Raw genomic sequence first — 21436 nt, forward strand, 5'->3', positions numbered from 1 at the left:
CATCTTTCCTCCGAACCTGATGATATCCTGAGGCCCATCCTAATCTGCAATTGTGAAATCAGGATCAGAAAGGTCTCATATTTTCTATTTGAAAATATTTCAAATTATTGAGGCATGCTAGACATTGTTCCAGTACTGCTTACATTTCAATTATTTTAGTACATGCTGTGATACCCCTTGAATAATTCATGCCTCCAAAAAATTAGAGCGGCACAGATTACTGTCAATCTGTCTGTGTGTTTCACTGCTCTTCAAAACAAAACCATGTAATTCCTGATTCTATATCCCACCCTGATTTTTTCCTTTGATTACAAGGGAAAATATTTAATTTATGTTGCTGAAAAAGACATCAGAATCAAACTCATAATTTGTAGACTATAGTGACATATGAGAAGGAAAATATTAATCCCTAGCATTGACATGACTGAAACTTTTTTCATTAAGTGAAAATTTCACAATAATAATATTATAACCTCTATTTGTCACAAAATATCCATGAATTTTTTAACAAGAATATGAACTGAGATTACTTCTGAGGATGTTATGGCCAAATTGCCCATGTACAGTAAAAAAAGTGAATAACAAGAAAGTGGATATTACTTGAAGTGAACATTTTTAATGGGAGGAAAGAACAGTTCATATTCTTAAAGAGTAATAACTGGAACTAATCAGTGTTAGCTTAAATCCCACTGCTGTCCCTTGCAAAAGAAAGAAACTGCAAAACTGGTGTCAGTATGAAGAGGTCAGCTTTGCGGAGGAGTTTAGAGTGGTTTAATCCTATCTGTTGGTATGAGAAAGAGATGAACTCTTCACTGCCTCTCCTTAAATACTCATCTCAAATATTTTGTTCTTGCTCACATATACAATATTCTCTGTAATAAGGACACCATTTCTTGTCATTCAGAACATCAGGTCTAAAAAGACAAAATAAATCCTCTCTCTCAGCATGAGTTGCCTTTTTCAGGATGTCCCAAGGACTGAGCATATGCATGTCATGGAATGGGAGGATTAACAAAAAGTTTCTTATAGCAGTCTTATAGAGAGCTTCAGGTTTCCAAAATTGTTCCAGGGGATGATTATCATCTCAGAGAATTTCCTCTCATTAGATGCAACCCCTCAGCAAATCCTTCCTGTAGTGAAGACTATTTTTCAGACCTCAGGGTAGGGACAATTTTTTTCATTCCCTCCCTCAGGAAATTTGCTGCTCATGAAAGTGCTGGCTCAACAGTCCTGAGGTTGAAGTTGTTATCCACAACATTAATGAATAATGCAACATAGCCTCACAAAACTGTTTCTGTGAAATGAATGGGGTTATTTGGGTCATACCAGAACTGCTAAGCAAATTATGTTTCTTTATAGGAAATGTTCTTTCTATAGTGAATGCTACTAAGGAGTATAGTAGGAAAATACATTAATTTGAATTTTTTTACACATATGTATCTCTAAGAACAACTTTACTTCAGTATGATTTAGAAAATACATTGGGAGATGATGACTTTATGACTGTTTTTGAAAGTCAGATTGTTATTAAAAGCACTGAAATAAGGAACAATAGAGGGTTGTTTGTTGTTGGGCTTTTGGGATGGATATTATCTGGAGTGGAACACCACAAGTGCTGTAATGCAAACACATTCTGTGGGTAATAACTGAAACAATAATTTGGCATAGTTGCTATACTATAATGTAGGAATATATATGTATTTCTAGACTATAAGTAGTCATTCCTAGAAGGTATTTCAACTAAGCAACTCAAGAGAACCCAGTTCAGCATTTTTCATGGTAAGATTATACAAAAACATATTTACAGGGATAAAAAAATGGGAAGAATGGTAAATTTGAAGATGTAGAAAATATTGGCCATTATGTTGATTGTAAAAATTTATATTCCTTGCTTTCAAAAATTCTGAAATCAAAATTTTAATCTCACATCAACTAAAATCTATTTGTCTTAACTGTGCCCTTTGTCTCCAGCACAACTGAAAGCAAGTGGCTTACTTTTTATAGTTATGCTCCCTCTCATTTTCAACAAAATGAGAGTGCTCTAAAGAATGAGAAAATGAAATGTTATCTTTTCTAAAAATGCATGCATGATGTAAGAATATATTTCATTCAAAATCAGAGAAATTTAAATATTAGTAAAATCATTTTTGTTAAAAGGACGTAAACATTAACTAATATGGGTTTATCTTCTTAAAATTCACAGATAACAAAACACTGAAGCAGTTAAAAGGGGTAGATGGGGAGAGAAACAATACCTTGATTTTAAAGTAAGAAAAACTATTTTTACTCTAAAGAGAGATATCAGTAAAAAAAAGTATTTAGCAATCAGTATTATGGCAAAATAAGAACTTCTAGAATTTCATTTGCTTTATGCAATTCATGAGAAAATCTTTTCAGAAAGGTCATGTCTCCTGCTCTTCTTTGAAGAAGAAAACCAGGAAAAACCCACATATTATTCTCCTCATTGATCTCTATATGATATTTTCTAATCAGCAGTCTTCAAGCACCATAGTTAACTTTAAGGTCACGAAAAGGGTCCAGCTTCAGCCAATAATAACAATAATTATTATTATTATCAGGTAATAATTTCAAACCCAGATCTGTGTCAGTATCACCCCCTTTTTATACTTGCATTCTTTACACAGTAAGCGGCCTTTGAAACTCACTGATTATATTCATATCTAGTAGGCACATGACGACATCTTAGTGGTCCCAGTATTGATTAATATTTTAAGATATAAAAGATGCTGCCCAGAAAATTAATCTCATCCAACATCAGATATTACAGCTGTGTGAGATAAACACACTTGGGATTTGCATCTTTGTTCTATAGTTTTGTAAACCATTTTGTGGTCTGTGACTTAGCTGCCCAGAGAACACAAATAAGTTCATTTTAGCTTTAATGCAGTTCTGCTCCACTCAGCCTCTTGACACTCAGAGGGCAGTTCTTAGCAAGCTGGTGTCTCAACTTTAAAGAAAATCTACCTTTTCTCTTTGCATCACTGAGAAAACTGAAGGCTAATACCTCAAATTAGCCTAAGTATCCTTTTCCTCTGTTTTGCCGCAAAGCCTCACTTGGTCATTCCAATCTTTACATTTCCTTTTAACAATACCTTGAATGAACAGCTTCTTTCACCTTCCTCTTGGATATCCAGGATTACTTACAAAAGAGTACTGCAGTAGAAGCAAAGACTAGACATATCAAATTGCAGTGTAAATTAAGGCATCACTCTATCTATAAAGTATGGCTCATGTTCAGATATTGTATTTATTCCAAGTACTCTCTCCATCTGAAGCCCAGAAACAAACAAAATAATCTGCTTAGCTCTTTTCAGAGTAACAGGATTGTTATAATGTCAACTGAAAAATATAGCACTGATGTTTCTGTGGACATGACAAAAATATATGCTGGGACTAGGGGACTGCAAAGGGTAGGATCAGATTTCCATACACTTCATATCTTGCAGCTTGAATAAAATAGCTTCTAGTATATGAGCACCCTTTACCAAATGAAACTCATAGAATCCAGACTTTTTGCTAAAGTCCTTTTCTAGTACCATAAGGGGGTCAGGTTCAGAATCCTTCTAATGAGGAAAAATTTCTTGCACTTGGAATTGGAAAATGGAGAAGAAGGTTTTTGGGGTCCAGTGTATATTATACCCCTGTGGTGACCTGCCTAGGCAATGTAGAATAGGTGTGACATTTTGAAAAGACATTTTTGAGAAAGCTCTGCTAATTGAATCCAGTAGAGGTTCCTCATAAACAGGTTCACTAATGATAAGTCAGTGTGGCCCTCCCTCCCCAACGTACATGCACACTCAAGCCTTTTAATCAGCAAACATACCTCTGCAAATCAAAAAAGTATTAACCCAAATGGTCAGTGACTTCAGGGAAGACCAGGACATACAGGCTCCCTTTATTTGGGTTAGCTGTTGAAGGATGATAATAAATTAATAAATTACAACAAAACACGTTCTGCTAGCCAACCCTGTAGCAAACTACTTTGCAGTCAAACCAGGAGATTGTCCTTTGTCGTCTGTTTATGATGTCTGTTGCCAAGAAAAATTCTGTAAGCTGCCTATTCTCAGAGTGGCAACTGCCAGCCTTGTCTGTAATTATGGGTTTTCCAGACAGCTGTGATAGTATTTAGATGTTGGCATGATGAAGTGAGCTGAAATTGGATGTGGATAGAGAATAACCTGGCATACTAGTGTCACGCACGCGTGAGTATCTTAGCTACATTAAAACTTATATGGCTGCTGAATCTGGTGCTTGATATATTCTCATTTTGAATGAGGTTTGTAGGATGAATCTGATATCAGAACTATGCCTAACTTCTTCCTGAACATTCAAACACATCTTGTAAATTCTATTTTAACCTGAGGACATGCTTAATGGTGTGTAAAAACCTGAAACTGGAAGCTCATGAAAGACCTGAGGTAACGAGACCTATGCAGCTGCTGAAGGTCACTAAATATTCCTACCTGGCAAAAATGATGGCCATATCTAAAACTCTAACTTTAGAGTCAAAATTTTAACAAGACATCGTGTATTAAAATTTCTGTTTAACAGTGTATATGTAATACACAATGTGAACTGAATCCAACCATCATCCTGTACTCATATACTCTTAGAAGACGAAGAAATGTGTTGGCAAAAATTTTGATTCACTGCAGATGACCAGGATATATCTGTTCTTAGAGAAGCATGGAGATCTAGGGAAAACTAGATACCCCTAGCTAAATACCCATATTATGCTTATAGTAAACATATCCTTGTCTATATCCCCTGAAATGAAATAAAGATGCATCAATGATCTCTCTTGCTGTAAGCAGATGACTAAATGAGTATGGTCTAGATAGGACAGATTAGCATGGTGTTTCCAACAAAAAAAAGGCAAGTGAAAATGCTGCACAAGAGTCAGTGAACTTGAAAACTGAAGTATGCCAATGCTTATCACATAGCTGATTCTAGTAACAATGCATAATTTGACATCATTTCAATTTATTATCCATCTGACATATCTATTGAGTCCTTCCTTATTAAATTCTGCTCTACTTGGAACAAAAGCTGCCTCTTTGACCTATAATGACATTTCAAAGGCTAAAGAATAATTATTGAAATAAAGCCTTATAATGGCTATCTAATACCTTCCCACACAGAATCTTTTCTTGTGCAGAAAATGCTTCCACTGTTGGTTCATTTTTTTTGCTGTTAGTTTCTGCACTCCCTCCCCCTTTCAATGCATGGGTGTGAAAATGAAATGCCCTGCCACAAGTTCTGTAACTGTACTGCATTATATGAGCACAGTAGATACAAGTTGCATGAAACTCAGTTACATTTTTACAGTCAAATAAATAAGTGAACACTCAAATCAAAGTCTTCCAAAAATATGAGGAAATGCTTGAGGGGAAAAAAGTATTCCTTAATTGCACACATTTGTATAGGGCGTAGAAACCATGTCTATTAAATCTGAGTTGAATTACACTTACTATTCAGAGTTCCAGCTAGTAATAATTCAATATCAAGAGAAAAATTTGACTTCAGTCAGTTTCGAAGAAATTATGTCAAAGTTTGGAGAAGCTAGTGGAGAACAACCACTGGATATGAACATCTCCCTTTAAGAAAATATGCTAAATCCTTTGAAATGTAAACCAACATAATCTGTATTTTGAAACAGAGTCATTAGTCATTTGTAGTATTATGTTTCTCAGTCACTGAAACAATCCCTCACTCTTCTTTAAGTCTTGAGATGATAGTCCATATATTTGAGGAGTTGATACCTACCAGCTTTTTCTCCAATTTTACAGGTAACTTTCTAGGTCAAAGTTGTCCAAATTAAGGTTTTCAGCTTCTAATACATAAGTCTCTTTTTGCCTTAAAAAGAAGCAAAATAAAAATTCTATTTATATATAGCTGTCATGACAGAAAAAGTAAGGGAGCATGACTCCATAAACACCTTCAAAATTTCAGTTATCCAAAGAATATGTGGGTTTAGAAAAATAATTTTTAACAATTAAATTTTGTTGGATATTTGACTATTGCAATTGGCAAGACTGCAAAACCCTGATGCACATAAGCATATGCTTAAATATTCTTGTTGTTCCTGTTCCCTCTGGATTTGAACAAATTATGAGGGAGCTTAATAGGAATAAACTGTTAATCATTAACCAAGTATTACCTCAAAACTTCTTTCATTAAATCAGTACAGGAAAGCCAGTATTTTGATTTATTTCAGATTTCCCAGATTTTGACACTGTTTGGATAGAAATCTGACTTCTAAAGCTAAACAAAAGGGAAGATTTCTACACGTCCAACCTCTGTGCACTGAAACAGCAATAACAGTGGGATACTGAGGAGATCACCAAAAGAAGGCAGAGGGAAATAATCTACTCCAACATGCATTATTCTACCTTGTTTATAAGTTATGAAGGAAGTTACATGTCCTTCAAACTCAAGTACTCAAGTATAGAGAATTAAGATGCATCATTCTTTTCAACAAAATTTCCACCCAAATTTGTTCTGTTTATTCTGGTGAAGTCATATTTAAGGGTGAGACTAATCATAGCCTCCTACTGTCTAACAGGGCTGGCAACTGACAATATAGTACAAGATCCTTTTCTTTTTCTCAGATGTGCGTACTGAAATAAAGAGAAGTATGGTTCTGACAGGATCTACATAAAATTATTAATAAAATAGCGGTCACAGAATTATAAATGTTACCTAGAGCTGCAACACTACCTCCACATACAAAACCTTTCAAAATTGTTGAAAAAGACACATCAGGATTCTGGTCTAACTAAATAAAATATTGACCATTTTTGAGATACAGATTCACTCCAGTTTTTAAATAAGTCTGGTAGTTCTTCTTGGTTGCCTTCAATTTCTAACAGGTTTCATGGTGACTAACTTACATTTTTATATGATGAACTTCATTAAAATATCTCCCTTATGACAAGTAGAAACAATTTATCATCCTCCAACACACTCACATACCTTTTAATTCTGTATGCAGCTGGGTATACTATGAGCTCCACAGAGCACAGCCTCTCTCACTTGTCCAGGAGCATCAAAGTAATGCAACGGCCACCTACATATACACTTCTAATATTATATAGACTCTAATTCATGCATTATGGAGTCCCAATACATTAAAAAATTAAACAAAGAATGCAGGACATGTCAGGAGCATCCTACATATTTCTGTGTACATTGAAAAATAAAGGAGTGCACATAGTTCTGTACTGACTGTAAAATATGAACTGCATAAGTATTTGATGAAAGGGTTCTCAAGTGTTCCCTTCAGATTCAGGAATGAAAATCACAGTTAATGAGTGGTATACTTCAGCTCAAATTAAAATTGAGGGTGGAGAATCAAACTCAGTTTGCTCACATGTTGAAAGGCAGGTGGAGTTCCATCCACCACTCTATTCCACAGACATCTCTTAAAAATACTTGCAAGTCCAGGTTTCCAGGGGAGGATATATGATGAGCTGAAGAGGTACATGCAGTAGTAAAAACTGTACACTCTGGAAAGAAGCAGCTTAAAGTAATAACCTGAACATTGACCACTTCTATCTTTATTATATAACTTTACAATTTTGAATTCATCACTATCCCATTGATAGTCTAAGTTATGTTCTCCTTTCCAAAAATCTCCTAAATGATCACGAAAGGTCAAACCATTTCCAACTGTCATGAAACCATCAATAAATACCGATAAAATTTAGTTCCTCTTCAACCAATATGATATATTCACTTCATAACCAAAAGTATTAAGAGACATTGGAAAATAAATTTGGAGAGCAGAGAACACGTATTTTAAATACATCTACAAATCCAGAAAGGTGATCTATGTCTGAACAGTAACAAATGTAATATCTTTATTGGGAAGAGAAGGGAGGATGATTCAGAGTACAGACCAATTACCTTATCTCAGTAACATACAAAATTAAGAATATATTTTAAGGACTAATCACTAGACACAGAGTAAATTAGAAGACATTGCATGGGTTTACAAACAACATGCATTTACTTGAAATCCATTTTTGAAATTCACTTTCAATAAAAATGAAACATTACGTATTTCATTTGTGGGAATCAAAGCCTCAATTTTTAATCATGTTTAATGAGGAATCAAAATAGGAGGGATGCTGGTTTAAAATGAAACCCTGATATGTTTGGTAATGATAACTATGGCAGGAACATTAGCCTGGAGAGGGTAATAATAATGCTGTTTGAGATGGCTTTGGAAGGTTTTTGTTAAAAGTGCAACTGTAATATGCTAGAATGTCAAATTATTTGGCAAGAAAATATATCTTTTGCTTGGCTAATAAAAACAAGGTAGTATAGATGATGGCCACAAATTAATGATGCATTCTACCTAGACAGTAGAGAAAAGCAGGAGATTATTAGTGGGCAGAGTAACTGGCAGAACAAGAAGGTACAAGTTGGTTAGAAATTAGAAGCTGTAGGTGCAGAAGTTTATAAAAATGTATTCCTTATATTGACACTTCTAACATCCGTGGAAAGATCTTTATGATGTTTATGCCCACAGAACGAGGTGTTAAACACTTCAAGCTAATAACAACCAGTTACTCAAGGAAGGATTATTTGCAATAGTCTATTACCCGAATAAAAAAATGACAGAAGAGTATCACATCATGGATAACTGAAGTACCTGAGCCATTTCTTTTTTACCATCAAATCCAGTTTAAGCATCCAGTAGTTTGTATTAAAGGGCCATCTATCCTTTTGTTTCAACTAGGTTTAATTTAAATCTACATCCACCTACTTCACATTAGACTTAGTGTAAGTTTATTAGTAATAAGAATCAGTAAGAAAAAGAAATCTCTTTTAGATAGAATTATCAGGACGAAAATTAGTGAAAGTCACCTCAAGACTTTATGAGGTCATCATGATCATCCTTTCTGACCATCAACCCATCAGCAAATGGAATGAGTTTCTGGATTTAATGAAATAAAAATCAGAGATTAAGTTCATTTTGCAAGTCATAATTGTTGCTTTTTCTGAGGAGAACGTTAGAGGCCTGGATAACTTTTGCATAACAGGTATCAATACAGTAACTGAGCCCTACAGAAATGTCTACTGATAGAATCACTTGCAAAAAAGCTGGATGCAAAACCAGAGCAAAGAGGCTTCTTACAATTAATTTTTATTCTGAAGATTCATAACTGATGAGTACCATAGAGACAGCTAAAAACCATTACAAATACCTTTATTTCACTTGAATAGGGACAACGACCTTTAACAATATTTGATACAAGAATGCACCAACGTTTTGTATTCTTTGGCTGTACTGACATACTTTTTCATCCTTCATCTCTTTGACATCAGTGCCCAATGTGGCAAGCTTTTGAAGGCTTGCCAGATGAGAAATTGCTCCGAGGGCAATGGAAAAAGCAGAATCATACTCCTTATCATGGTCTAATCCAGTGCCTGACCTTAGGAAAGGAAGCTTGTACTTTGAAAAAACATGTATTAAAAACTGCAACACTGAAGCAACAACATGCCATGTATTTTCAAGTCTAGTTAGATGAGTGAGTTTATTACAAAGAGAAACAGCAAAATATATTCCAGATAAAGTGGTTTTCCTGTTTTAATTGAACATAGTTTTGAAGAGGAGCCAATTTCGCACATTAAATTTACAAGCACACATAAACCATTTTTCAATACCCTACAGTAAGGATAATACAAAATAACCATTTTACACAGTATCACTTCACTATCTTCAGGAAATTGAAAGTACACATATGCACAATCTTGATAGACATACAAATTGAATATCTGCTTTCAGAACTTAAAGGATCACACATCACATACATCTAAGCACAGCCTTTTTCACTCAAAAATTGATGAAATATATCTGCCACTGGAGTGCTTTTGTTAACACTGTGAAGATAAATGTGTAAAGATGAAAAAAGAAATCCATGAAAAGTTGAAAGCAGTCAACAGTAAATTTACTATCTTAAAAGAATGAAACTTACACAAAAAAAGTTGATATCTAGATAGCCAGGATGGAGATCTATACAAGGAATTGAGAAGCAAAAATTGCATCAACAACATAAAAAATTACACTACATTAAAGCTTGAGGTGTTCCAGTATTAATTTAATTTGGAAAGTTGAGTAATTAGTTTCCATATTCTCCATAGCTTAATTATTATTGCACTTTTCATCACCTTTTTTGCTCCTATCATTTGTTATTGAAATGCCTTGAAACAGAATAGTTACCTTCCACTCCTTCTGTAAAACTAACTATTTTCCTTTGTAATTAGTCAGTGGAAATTCACATTGCCAGGCAGGGTTACGTTAGTGAAGCAATATTGTTATTGAGATGTATACTTTTTTACCTCTTAAAAACTTGATACAAAGTCCATATATAGATGAAAAGAGCTGGAAAGGATTTACAATTACCACCTCAGTCTCAGAGTCAGATAGGTCTGTCGCACATATGATGCTCAACAATTTGCAGAAAGATAAGAAGTGGATGAAACAGCTATTAAGCTGACATTTACTTCAAACCACCTATTTCCCTTTTCAGAAAATCTGGACTAAGAGTCACCAATTTCCACAGAAGTTAAGGCCAAAGGAGATATTTGAGCACCTGCAAATGAAGATGACATATTTCGCAGATTTAATGAAAACACAAGATTACATGAAGATAAAAAAAGATAAACAAAAAGGCAAATAAATGCCATATATAGGTGGCATTTATTTATTACATTCAACAGACTAGTTTATATAGCATTATCTATTATTACAGTAAAATATTTTAGATGTTAACGTATTAATCTTTTAATGTTCCTTTGTTTTATACAGAAATACTAATAATTTCTAGACATATCAAAGTAGATTGAAGTTTACTCTAAAGTCTGTAATTTTCATAAGTACTAAATGGTGATTTCTCTTGAGCTAATTTAAATGCAGGTTGAATACTAGTTGGCAGATAGGAATCTCTAACTGGTACTTATTTCTGGTTCTGCACAATTAGAGTAAATACAGAGGAAGTGTAACCAAGAAACCAGGCTCCAGAATATTCCTTACATTCAACTGGATCCCCATAATATCAAAAGATGAGAAAAATATTCCTAAGCCTTGTTAATGTACTTCTGACAGGTAGTGCAGTATCACCTTCTTGACTAATACTGCTTCAAAACAACATGCCAGGAAGGCTATCAGTAACAAGAATTACCCTGAGTGCAAGAAAGCCTTGTATATCTTTTCCAAATCCATTTTTCTTTAACATCCATTCATGTCTCTGAAATTTTGTGCTAAAGCTAAGAAAATAACCTAAGGAGGTATTATCTTTCCTATTACAATTTCGACAGCACTACCGTGGTCCTTCCAATTTTCTTCCTTTTGCTGTAGAAAAACAATTTTTTTAGACCCACCCTAAAAGCTTTTCTTTTCTTCACTGAACACTGCTATGTAAGACCAAGAAATTATTAATTTTTTTTTTGTTTATCTTGGGTTCCTGTCTTTAGCTACCAATGAATCTCAAAATCATGGAAGAGTTCATTTTAATGCAGAATATTACCCCAACACCAAAAGTTTTTATTTATTTTTATCTATGTAACACATCAGCAATTTGGTTGAAGTCATGGCATTTCACTCTTATCCTCTTTTGGAACATGTTTGGGGGTGAAGCTTTTTATTCTCAAGTGTGGCAGTAGCAAACAATTCACAGTGGCTACTGAAACATATTTTCCTTTTACTCTATTGGTTTAATCTCTTTCCTCAGATACATTTGAATTGTAAAATGGTAGAATAAGCCAGAACACTGACTTTTTGCACACTTCAGACTTAGCTTCTGTGTCATAAAACTCTAAAAACCTCCTGGTTTTCTCCAGAGTGAAAATGTTTTTCAGGAAAGTAGTTACCTGTCAGGATTTGGTTGGAGCAGTTTGTGGTGGCTACCACCAGAACCATAATTTTTACCATCAGGATCACTTGGTCTTTGGCCCCCATCACGAGGCTGCCTCTTCTGAGAGGTGCCTCTTAGCCCAGAATTGTCATCAGTGCATTTATTGTTACTGACAATCGCTATCATCAATTAAAGTTGTTTTCTTTTGTGTAGCACATTAAACATCCAGTCTGCTATGCTGTACTGACAAGCACTGAAGTAAATGGAATATATTCAAGGAATTTCAACAGCCTTTCAGAGGCACAGACTTAACTGGAAATCAATCATGGTTTAAGCCACCATTTCCCAAAACCTATTAGCCCTACCAGGACCCATATGTACTTCCAGAACATGACATTCCAGGCTGACAAGGCCTCTCAGCAAAATCAGTACATGCACCCATACTTTGATACAGCAGCACTATACTGTAATTGATTTCTTCTTCCCTAAAGACTGCCAAAGCCTGCCTCATCTGTTAGAACTATGATATTTCTGAAAGGTCACTCTCCCTTAAGCAGTATGATAAATTATTTTTATTATTTGCCTTTTGCTCTCCCTCTCCTTGCAGAACTATCCAAACCTGTAATTCAGCCGTTTCCTCAAGCCACTGGCTCAGCCAGGTATAAAATTGAAGCTCAAACATGGGTACCTCAGAACATTTCTTAGAATTATTTCTCTTTGCCGTCAAAAGTTTTTCATAGGAGAAGTGTGCCGAGTTCAATTAAGCCTTTATCAAAGAGAACTGCCAAGAATGTAGCCAAGATTAATTAACACAAATGAGGTATAGCAAAAGTTACCCTTCCAACCCTGTACAGTGAACAAGACCTTGCAGCCAATTCCCCTACCCTGCAGAAAAGGTTTGCAGAGCCTGTTACTTAGCTGACTCACTTGTCTAAACCCTTGTCATACGCACATTTGATACTGAAAACCACAAAATATCAATGGTTAAAGACTTCCATTGGGAGTTAGTGGCTACAACACTGATCTGTACATACATCTATATAAACATTGCATGTATATGTATACCTGGAAAAGGTAGAGACAGATAATTAAACTTAATAGGATTTTAAAACTCTTTACTCTCTTCTCCCAAAAACACAGGGAGAACAAGTTTCATCTTTTTTAATATTAGGATGAAAGGCTGTTGAGAAACCAAGCATTTCTTACTTTAAAATAAGATAAAAATAGCACAGATTTCACTGATTTTCTAAACTTCTCCTTTTTTCATTTGTGTGGTTTTTGATCTCATTCCTAGCATTCCAAATTAACTTTTTTTCTGAAAAACTTGTGAAGGGAAGAGATTACAAATTAGAAGTAATAAGAAATATTTAGTACAACTCTTTCTTTCCAACCATATATAAAACCAGAAAAACCTACAAGGAAGCAAGTATAATATCTAATTAAAGTTATTCCACATTAAACCATAAGAAGAAAATGAGCAAATGTCTCATGTGATAATTTGTGCTTAACACCAGCATGCACAACTCACTTAAAATACAAACTCTTTATTTCTTTTTCTTAATAGATTATTGTACTTTTACCATCACAGCCAACTTTATATGGAGCTTGTAAGAGAACAAAAAAGAAATATTACCAAGGCAAATTTGTTCAGTAAAAACAGTTAAAAAATAGCAGCAAACGTCAAAGTAATTGAGAGTACTTTGAAACAGATTACGCATATGCACTGTATTTTTTTTACATATTTGATTATAAAAAACCCATTCTGAGAGGAAGGGGAAAGGAGGTTAACCAAACTGACATTTCAGAACTCAGTTAATAGTTTGCAATACATAATGCCTATAAGTAAAACATAATTTTGTCAACAAAATTATGCATATGAGCTACAGGATCATAACACTAGCCCAGAAGGAGGAGAGAAGTGGATCAGAGAAACATGTAAAAGTAACAGAGAAATATGATTCCCAGCGCACATTTCTGACTTTTTGTAGCAGAGAAAAACTGTGTATCCTCTCCCTAGTGTAATAGTTTGGAAGAGGAAAATAACTGATATACAGCAGCTCCTGTTATCAGCAGCATCTAGGCACCATGCTGCTCTGCATGATCACACTGTCAAGGGCAAAATGCAACATAAATTGTAGCATGGGAAATAGCCTAAAACTAGTTATTGCTCACACACTATTGCAAACAGCTGTCCCTTCTTCTGTCTGCCTTATCATGCTTTCCAAAGTGATCTTTGGAGGTTACCAAGGCTTTAGTATGGCTACCACATACTTTTACTAACATTTCGTAACACATTAACATGATCCATTGCAGAAAAACAAGGGCAGGCAAGAGACTGAGTCAGATTCCTCTTAATGCTTATTTTCAGAAAAAACATCCTTAACACTGACTAACAAATCTTACAAACCAAAACCATATGACATTACTAAGCAAAAAAACCCACAAAACAAAACCAAAAACTCCCACAGTATAATCTTGACCAGCCATTCTTAGAACCTGTGATTGGTACCTTAATTAAGTTCTTCCCAGGAACCAGTCCTTCTCACCATTTTCACTTTAGATGCTAAAGCTAACAGACTCAACAGTCAGGTTTCGATCCTGAACAGAATCAAGCATGGCCTCATGATCACCTGATACCTGACTCTTGATTAGCTACACATTGGTTTTAATTATCCACCTGCTTTCAATTAAGTACCAGGAAATCCATCCTATTAACAGTACAAACTAATCACCCTTGCACACAAACAGGAGTCCTTTATCTCTCAGGGTACATCTGAAGAATACAAATAGTTAAAATAATTTTTTAAGCTTATAACAATCTTATTAAAAACAATAACAAACCACTTGTTCTAAAATCCATAGATAAATTAGTATTATGCACTAAAAACCATACCACATTTTATTGTGACAATATCTTGAAAGAAATTTGGGTTAGGAATAAAGAGTCCATTTTGAAAACAATATGCAGTTAGTATGCCATCATATCCTAAAAATCAAAATCCTGACCCTGACCTTCCCCAAGGTATGGATGTCTTTGTTCCACAGGCTGCTTTGTAAACATGCCCTGTATGACCACCAGATCAGCTCTTACAGCCAGCTGTGTGAATGGACCTGATATTTCTGCAAATGGGTGAAATGACACTGCACATCTGCATGTAACGCTTTAGAATCTAGAAATAAAATAACCAAAAATGGTATTAAAAATTATATAGAAGCATGAAATACACTTTTCCATGGTTCACAGTTTAGTATTTTCACTAAAATCTGTAGCATGGATGGATTCAATTTCATTGTTATTTTGTTTAAATATCTTGAATATTATGCAGAAAGTAAAATACTAATAATACTACTACTAATAATAAAATCCAGACTGTTTAAAATAACAACAAAAACAAACTAAAATTCAAATTGACATTATATATATGTGTGTCTTTAATAAAAATAAACTGTGTGAGAAGAATAGCTGTGCATTAGAACCATATTAATATAAAATGAACCAAATTTTAATAAATGAATTACTTTTTTAAAAATGCATTATGAATTTGCATTTAAATAGGCAGTATAGCTTTATGTTTTCAATAAAAATAAGAGTGGTATAAAAAAATCCAGCACTGATAATGGAAACAACATACAATACAAGAACACTGAACTGTGGAAAAGATGTCAGGTATTTACTGTAATGCTGATCAAAATGCAAATTGTTATCAGACCATGTGTGCTATAGTCCTAGTCACTGAGACTCCTGTGAAACCGTGTTTAGAATTTTATTTCTTCTGGAAAATAACTTCAGAAAAAAAAGACATTATTCATTTTCTACAGCCTAAGAATGTTTACAGGACAGAGGAGAGGGTGACGTATAGTGGGAAGGTATTATACCTGATGGTTCTTATATACCGGATGTAAGAAAGCCTGCCATAAGATCTAATTATCAAGAATTGCTTTTTCTGCCCCAAAGCAATCATTTTGATGACAGCCTTCTATGCACTGTAAAACAAAATGGGAAGCCTGTGCTATATAAACTGGCTCAGCGCTTCCTTTTACTTCCTCTGATATCAGTCTCCCCACCTCATTTATTTTCCACACATTAATGGTAGCAGTCACCTTGAGCTGTTGATGCAGAGTAATTTTCACAGAAACCTTGATCAGAAACCATAAATCAGCCTGATGTGCTTTTATGGTCTAATAACATTCTGCCTGCTCCTACAGGCCCTTATGTAAAACTGCATTGCGGAGAATTCCTTGGACTGTTTTTTTCACATGCACTCCTGTATCTGAAAGACATAAAATACCTACAACATAATAAGATTAATATTCTTTGCTTAAAGCTGCAGTCATGAAAGGATTCAGGTATTAGTCTGTAAACATGAAAATATTCAAATAATAAAACTGAATTTTTCTCTGTAGATTCTTCTGTGTTTAGCTGTTCCTTCCTACACTTGGTTAGAGGAACTAAATAATCTTCCCCTTCTCTCCCAGATGCAGTGCATCAACAGGCAGAGCACACTGAAGCTGAATGCTTTGTCTAGATTAGAAAATGCTAACCTGCATAGCTGTATCAGCAAATCCACACAGTGTGGGAGACTTCTGAAGGTGAATCTTGTCTGTAAGATTCCATCCTCATTTGTAGGTAAGTTAAAGATTTTAAATGAAGAACTTAGAAGAGAGGTATCGATTTCAATGTTAAAACCAACATTTTCTTCCCATGAAAAAGAGAATTATTACTTACTTTTAACAATGCTTTCCCATATGACATAAATATACTTGTAAACCATAGGGGGTTTACCACATACCCCATAGCTTTGGGGTTTTTTTCAGCACCTGGTTTGAGGAGGTATAACCTGTTTTAAAGAAATCCTTAGTATTCCTGATATTTCAAGCTGGATTTTCAACATTTCTCTCTCTCTCTCTCTTTTTCTGATTAATCTCTATGTACATCTGTTCCTACCTTTAAGGGAGAATAATTCCTCTCTCTGACCTTGCAAAGATGATGTGACACACACACACACACACACACACACACACACACAGACATATATATTGTAATACTAATTATGTCTCAGTAACACAGGTTTGCATATACAATAAACACAAAATCTCTGACATGCTCAGTTTAGGCTACATAAGCATAATTTTTTACTAAGTGGATTGTTCACAATTTTTGCTTTTGTATCACAAATTTTTTTAACAGTTTTCTGGGGTTTTTTTTCCTATTACAGGTAATAGTGTAGTTTTTTGCTTTTATGACTAACTTTCTACAGCTTTTATGATGCCCCCCTGGCCAGAAGCACACGCAGCTGATAGCAGCAATCAGTGCACCAACAAATAACCATGATTCACAGCGCCTTTCATGTTAGGGCTCACAGATAAATCCCCATCACTTAGTAGAAAATGCTTGTAAAAGGCAACTTCATAATTTCAGGACCAGGTATATTCGTATCTGAAGAGAAAACAGGACACAAGATGAGTAACCGCTCATCTTTCTCTGATACCTCTCAAGGTATGAACATAAGTGAAATTGGTTTTTTGTTTGCAGAAGGTTTTTGCGAACTCTCTGGTTTGTGAACAGAGTATACAGTGTACCAAGGACAGAGCAATGGAAGAAAATGGAGTAAAGAAATATTCCTTTCAGATTTGCTGAATCATAGCTGTGGATGATGCAGTGATAGCACCAAAAAAGTATCATTCAGCGTTAAAATGGCATCACTTTAATTCTCTTTTCCTATCCAAAATAGCTGCGTTTACCTGCCAAACCACTTCTACAAAGTTAAAATTAAGGAGAGAATTACCAAAAGGAACAGAATGTCGCTTAATGCTAGAGTAACAATGGTTACAATATAACATTATTTTTTATTATAAGCTTCCAGCATAAAAAAAAATTACTAGTTTGAAATGTGGTGCATACTACCCATCTTATCTTGAAGAAACATCCTTCTTACCTTGGTACGTGGTGCATCAGTGTGAAAAACAGGAGCTATCCAAGAAGAGAGACATCTCTACTGTGTATGTATGCCTTTTTTGTTTTACTGATGATTTTATAAAAATTATTATGAGGTAATTCTCTGGTAATTTCTATAATTACATAGGTTAAATCCAGCTTTTCATATAGCCACCCATTCTTCTGACCATCTTGTTGGCTTATGTTGGCTTTATTGCTGAACTCAAAGGGCATTGGGGTATGGAGAGACCTCGCTGATAGACAAAAATTGAAATGAGAGGAGGATCTGTCATCTACCATTTTATTGGATGGAAATGGGCTTAGACTGGCCACCAAGGATATTTTGATTGAATGCAAAGTGTTTGTGATCCTTGTGATGATACAGAGACACAAATGGGGTAGGTACAATTTGATACCTAGACAAGGTAAACCCAAATGTATTATGGGCTATAATTGGAACTGCAAAACATGTGATTTGACATAAAAATGTTTTTCACAAATTTTATCTCAATGAACTATAGTATTTTACATGATTATATCCATTGGGCATAACTTTTTCTTTTGTAAGGCAGGAAACTTGTGACTGTGAATACCATAAGAAATACTTAAGAGTTTGGGATTCCTGTAATTTTAGTAATTGTTTTCAATAACTCTTGAATTCAGCTGAAAGAAATATATATCTATTTTATATAACTATCATAGGACTGCCCAAACTGGAACCTGCTGAAACCAGAAGGATTAATAGGGTTTATATAATTTTCATTTTGTCTAATGTTTGACAGTGATTTACTTTTATTTTTCTTTTCAACATCATTATAACAGAGGGAATTTTATGCCCTCAACTGTGTGTGTGTGCACATTCATTTTATAAACATTTCACAAATATTTTTCTATTGCCTATGTCATTGAAGAAACAATGGAAAATGCCAAATATTTTGTCTTATTTTTTTCTTATTCAGTCTCTAGTAATTTGCTTCCTCCACAAAACCTGATCTTCCTTGTGATTGCTCTCCCAGTCATCACAGCTTTTGCTTTTGTTTTTACATTTAAGCTGCTATAATTTGTAATACTCAGTGCTCTGAAGCTGAGAAAATTCCTTCCTCAGCGATGTTCAATGCTTCACAGATAAGTTAACTTGTCAGGATTCCACACATGGAAAGAAGTGAGATCTGAACAAAAATAATTGCCAGAGTTTTGTCTATTAAATAATTTGGACAAAAAATTCTCTTTTTTTCCTTTGTTTATTACACACCACAGATTGTCCTAACAGAGGGTAGTGGTTTACCATATTGATCCTTCCTGTTGTTCATGCCTGAAAACAACTATTCAGATCAGTTTGTATGTATTCCAAGAAAATGTGTAGTTATTTCTAATACCACATTTATTCTAATTACATATTTGGCAATCACTGCTGAGAAGGAAGGCTGTGTCATACTTCTCATTGCAGAGACATATATCAAAGCTACCTCTGTACCAGATCTACTGAAAATATATTTTTACTTGCTTTCCCAAAATGTTCCCCTATTTTGATGTTAATTAAAAGTACTGCCATTTTCCTTAACAAATTTCTTGTCAAGAATTCATTCCATTTTTTCCTTAAAGCTCAAGGACTGGTTGAAAATTAGTTCTCAAGAATACCTTCACCATCTCTTCCCCAGATGGGTCCCATGTAAATAATTCCCTTTGTTGTTTTGCTATTAGTAAAACACGAATCACTTGTTTTACTGAGATGCAGAAATATAGTAATACAGCACTGAGATCTTAAACATGTGTGGGTGGCTGGAACAGAATTTTGAACTCCTGTGGATGGCACCAAAAGCACATGTGTTGAAAAGGGGCTATTAAGACTGCAAACAAGTTATGTAACGCACACTTTAGAGATTTTGTGAGAGTAATGTGAATAAAAGCCATTTTTAGAAAAAAAAAGTGTCAGTCTATCCAGTAAGCAGAAACTTGGTTGTCTTGCTGATGACTCGAAATTCAAAATTAGTTTTCTGGTTTCTGTTAATTTGTTCTTAAGTGATAGAAAATCTAGATGTGCCTAAAGCCTAAAATACAGTTCTTTGGTTCTTATTTCTTCAGGATAAAAATCAGACTGTTTACTAGGCTTGGAAGTAGCTTCCCAGGGAGCTTATACTTGTTTTATTTCTCAGTCTTCTTTCTGTCTTGGGCTCATTTTCAATCTAAATGTAACTTCCATATTTTATGTACATTTTGAGTATGTTTTATTCAAGTTGTTATCCCTAATCTGGCTAACATTTTCCCTAGTTCCTTAACAGAAGGAAATAAAATTATTCAAAGAAATTTCATTCAAAGAAAATTCAAAGAAAATAGTCAATGATTCATTGTTGCTGACTTCAAAAGTCCACAAAAATTTTTCTTTTTGTCTATTTTACCACCAGTAATAAGTGAACTTCCATTCAGTCACTGATCTGTACATAAGCCTGACGAGGAATGTGGGAAATTCTAGAAGCAGGCAAAGAGAAATTATATGCTTCCTTTTAAGGTGAAAAAATTTTCATAGTATTCAATCTAAACCTTCCCTGGCACTATTTGAGGCCACTTTTCATTCTGCTGCTTGCTATGTGAGAGAAGAGGCTGACACTTGCCTCCTACCATCCCCTTTCAGGCACTTGTAGAACGTGATAAGGTCCCCTCTGAGCCTCCTTTCCTCCAGGCTGAACACCCCCAGCCCCCTCAGCTGCTCCTTATATAACTTGTGCTCCAGACCCTTCCCCAGCTCTGTTGCCCTTCTCTGGACACTCTACAGCACCTCAATGTCCTTCTTGTAACGAAGGGCCAATTACTGGACACAGGATTCAAGGTGTGGCCTCACCAGTGCTGAGTGCAGGGGGGCAGTGGCTGCCCTGCCCTGATCCACACAGGCCAGGATGTCACTGGCTGCCTCGGCTACCTTGGCACACATTGGATTGTGTTCAGCCTGGTGTCGACCAAAAACCCCAGGTCCTTTTCTGCCAGGCAGACAGACACTCTTCCCCGACTGTAGTGTTTCGTGGGGTGTTTGTGACCAAAATGCAGGACCCTCACTTTTCTTTTTTTTTGTTTTGTTTTTTAATTTTTTTTTTTTAATTCAAAATTCCCGTTGAAGCAATCCACCTATGCAGCCTGATTTCACCTGGGGGTCAGAGAGGCCAGCTGATGTGTATCTCTCTCTCTGTTTTGCCAGGTAGGTTCTCTTGAAGTATTTATATTCATTTTGGACTGGGAAATCTTTGATGTGATGGAAGGAATATTTGGATTCATGTCATCCAGGTATGCTCAGAATGTTGTATGGCAAGGCATGAGCTTCAATGCATGTTAATTTCAAAAGCACTGTTCAGTCTTGGGAGGAATTTCCAGACTTGTGGTAGAGGGCATTATAGTTTTCCTCATTGTTTCATTTCCAAATATTCTAGACTTCAGAAGAAAGTTGTCATTTCAGAACATCAGCCTCAAAACCATGAAGGACAAAAGTGCATTTGCTATTTGATAATAATGAAAGAAAATAAGTAGTTTCCTACACCATACATGAATAAAAAGGAAAGAAGGGAAAAAAGAAAGATTGGAACAGGTTTTGAGTGAATTTCTGAGAGAGTAAGAAGGAAACCAGAGGCAA

This window comes from Camarhynchus parvulus, chromosome 5 (assembly GCF_901933205.1).
Source record: "Camarhynchus parvulus chromosome 5, STF_HiC, whole genome shotgun sequence".
Classification (NCBI taxonomy): domain Eukaryota; kingdom Metazoa; phylum Chordata; class Aves; order Passeriformes; family Thraupidae; genus Camarhynchus; species Camarhynchus parvulus.